The sequence below is a fragment of the Rana temporaria genome, chromosome 8 (genome assembly GCF_905171775.1).
Source record: "Rana temporaria chromosome 8, aRanTem1.1, whole genome shotgun sequence".
In the NCBI taxonomy this organism is placed as follows: domain Eukaryota; kingdom Metazoa; phylum Chordata; class Amphibia; order Anura; family Ranidae; genus Rana; species Rana temporaria.
Window position 1 is genome coordinate 113,277,980 of NC_053496.1, and position 3,985 is coordinate 113,281,964.

At 43.9% G+C, this 3,985-nt stretch overlaps 1 long non-coding RNA gene across 1 annotated transcript; it reads left to right on the forward strand.

The window, feature by feature from the left end:
* The first annotated feature begins 2,546 nt into the window (after nucleotides 1–2,546).
* On the forward strand, nucleotides 2,547–3,307 carry LOC120910702. Its single transcript, XR_005741541.1, has 2 exons — nucleotides 2,547–2,972; nucleotides 3,027–3,307. It is a non-coding gene; the product is annotated as an uncharacterized LOC120910702 (long non-coding RNA).
* Nucleotides 3,308–3,985: the final 678 nt, after the last annotated feature.

Sequence of the window (3,985 nt, forward strand, 5' to 3'; positions counted from 1 at the left end):
AAACTAGATGGAATAAGACCCATGATACAGGACTTTTTAGAGAAGGGAATTTTAACCCCTATCTGCTCTGCATATAGTACCCCTATCAACTCTGTTTCCAAACCAGACGGTAGTGTCAGATTTGTCCAGGACCTAAGGGCAATAAATGATTTAATCATCCCCATTGCCCCGATAGTACCAGATGTCACCTCCCTCCTTTCCTCCATCCCTGCACAAGCCACCTATTTTTCTGTAATCGATCTGAAGAATGCCTTTTTTAGCATACCTGTACACGAGGACACTAGGCCTCTGTTTGCATTTACCTTCGAGTGTCAACAACTCACCTGGTGCCGTATGCCCCAGAGATATGCTGATTCACCTGTTGTGTACAGCATAGTCCTCCAAGCCATATTAAAACCCTGGCACCCCCCCCCAAGGTTCTGTCCTGCTACAATACGTGGATGATCTCCTCGTTTGTAGTCTATCAAAGGAGGCCTGCAGGGAAGATTGTTTATAGTTGATAGGTTGGTTACATGAATGTGGGCACAAAATTTCACCCAAAAAGTTACAATGGTGTAAAGAGGAAGTTGAATATCTTGGTTTTGTTCTCAGTCAAGGTAGTAGGAAAATCAGTCCTAACAGTATCCAATCTGTCTTGGGCCTGGTCAACCCAACCACTCAGAAAGAAATGCTATCATTCCTGGGTATGATAAATTACTGCAGACAGTGGATACCAGACTGTTCCTACTATGACAACATTTTGAGGCAATGCACACTGTCAGACAAACCAAAAGATATAATATGGTCACAAGAAATGTTAAACGCTTTTGAAAAGTTGAAGTTAGCAATGATGTGTAGTCCTGCTTTGGGCCTCCCTGAATATGTAAAGCCATTTCAACTATATGCAAGGAACAACTGTAAAACCATAGGGGGGGTACTGACACAAGAACACGTTGGAAAGTTTAGACCCGTAGCTTTTTTTTTTAAGGTAATGCCAATTTCTGTACAAGGTATGCCCGCTTGTTTGAGAGCCCTAGCAGCAGGTGAAATGGTGGTGGAAATGTCAGTAGCTTTCACCCTGGGCCACCCCACCACACTTTACACTACCCACCATGTCATCCATCTTCTAAGAGGGGTACACACCTAGCATATGTCAGCCCAATGTCTAAGTGGATACAAAGTCATCCTCTTAGGAAACACATCCTTGTCAATCAGATACTGTTCCCCAAATGCAGGCCCAGCCCCTATTTTAATTGTATTGCTGGGACTGAAAGGTGAGACAGATGACATTCCACAAGACCATGACTGTTTAACTTCTGTAACAACAGAAACTTCCCCAAGACTAGACATGGCAACCCTGCCCATACTAGATTCACATGTTGTGTTTGTGGATGGGTCATGCACAAGACCAAATGACACCACATACAACGCAGGATATGCCATTGTAAGTTTACCTGCCTGCATACATGAAGCAAAACCCATCCCCTATCAGTCGGCTCAGGCTGCCGAGCTGATAGCCTTGACCAGAGCATGCCAATTGTTCGAGGGACAGCCTGTCACCATTTACACAGACTCAAAGTATGCCTTCGGCGTGGTCCATGACCACGGCATGATCTGGGCCAGACGAGGGTTCGTAGGAGCGGATGGGAAAATAATTTCTTACTCCCAGGTGATCAATGATCTACTAGCTGCAGTCCACCTCCCTTCAGAGATAGCCATACTACATTGTAGGGCACACACGGGGGGTGGTGATCCGATTTCTAGAGGTAATGCTCTAGCAGACAAAACAGCAAAAGAAGCCACACTCCAACAATTAGCTACCTTACAAATGGCCGTACTAACACCACCCTCGTTAGAGGACACACAAATGATAGTGGAACTCCAGTACTCGGCAAGTGACACAGATCTAAATGACTGGTGTTATCCAGTGTTGCAAAAGAGTCCAAAGAGTGGACTAATTTGCAAAGAGGGGAAACCATGTATCCCACAGGCTAGTACACCACTTTTTATAGCCCAGTACCATGGGGTAGGCCACAACAGTAAAGCCACAACGCTACTGCTGCTTAAAAATAATTTTTACATTACAGAAGTTGACAAGTTAGTAGCTGGGTTTGTACAGAGGTGCATCACATGCCTCCTGGGAAACCCTAACAACCCTAATCGGGCAGTCCACCAACACCTCAAATATCCAACAACCCCATTCACCCATCTCCAGATTTATTTCACACATATTCCCCGTGACAAAGGTAGGCAGGAATATGCTCTGGTAATCGTAGATATGTTCTCACGATGGCCTGAGATATATCCCACAAAAGCTGAGGATGCAAAGACAGTTGCCAAAATTCTGACCCAACATATTATTCCTAGATGGGGATGTCCATTGGAAATTAATAGTGACAAAGGACCAGCCTTCACCTCAAAAGTCAACCAGGAACTTGTAAAATTCCTTAAAATGAACTGGAAATGTCATGTTCCATATCACCCCCAAAGTTCAGGGATTGTTGAGAGAATGAATAGAACATTCAAAGACAAACTAAGAAAGGAATCTTTCACAAATGGAAGGAAGCCTTGCCTATTATTCTTGCAGAAATACGCATGACTCCCCACAAATCATTGAAACTGTCACCCTTTGAAATACTAATGGGAAGACCCTTTCCCACCCCATGGGCTAAGAAACCCCTGGCCTTGCAGTAAGGAGATTTAGAACAAATTCAGGATCACTATGTTAGGACATTGATAACCAAACTAGATGAGATAGAACAAAAGTTGTCTGTAAGTTTCCTTCTCTTCCACAGGAAAACACCCACCCTTTTATACCAGGAGATGTTGTAGTTATAAAATGATTGACCAAAGATAAAAGAGCCAAATATTTTGCTTATGGTCCAGAGACGAATGTGGTAGCCGTTACCCGGACCACAATACTGACGGAAGAGAGCCCAACATGGATCCATGCCACCCGAGTAAAACTGGTGCCTAGAGCCAGACAAAGAGAGGTACAAACGGGAGCAGATAGCCCTGACCTCCGACTAAAAGCAAGTACAAGCGAGGTAATAACGAGGGCGGACAGCCCTGACCTCCGACTAGAAGCAAGTACAAGTGAGGTAACAACGAGGGCGGACAGCCCTGACCTCCGACAAGATGACGTCGCTTATTTCACCACATACTTCTGGGAAAGCCTTGTGCCTCCTATTCTGGACTGCCCTGATTGTATTCCTGCCAGTTGGCTGATAACTAACTGTATCTATCATCCTGAAGATTTGGGACATATAAAGAACATTTGTGGAGCTTCTAACACTCCACAACAGAACAATATGAATAATACACATGATAGACACAAGAGAAATGAAAACTCAGAGGGTTTTAGAGATAAAATGTTATTATTGAAGTTTAAATATGCCTATGCCCAGAAATCTGGATATGAAAAATGTTGGTTATGTAGTAAACTCCATCCTAGCACTACTAGGATTCCCCTAATGGCAGTACCTCTAAATTTCACCCCCCTCCTTAATAACACACCTCCTCTCGTTCTTACAAACGTTGCGAGGATACTTTCAAATGATACCCCTACTTTTCAAATCATGGGTAGAAGTTATTTCCCAGACTGGTGTTTTAGGTTGGGGGTCTCCACAAAAGGGGCTGAAGTTTGCCAACAAGCTAAAATTAACTTTTCAATAACTTCAATTGAGAGCCCTTATTTTCACACTTCAGAACCTGCCCTAAACACCACTCTAATGAACTTTCTTAACTCCAGTTCCACCTCCCCAGTGGGACAGTTATTGTCAAGTCTAACCTTTTCCAGTTTTTCTGACAAAATGATGGTAGTATTCAACAGACGACCCCTGGCTTTAGGGAACAATATTTATATCTGTTGTGGGAAAACATGCCATCCATGGATTCCCATGGATCCTCAGGGATGGTGTTACCTGGCATCACTTATCCCTATAATGGGGGTGTTGGGAGATAAGGGAAGACACCTATTAGAGGCCAGCATGCACCCCAGATACCC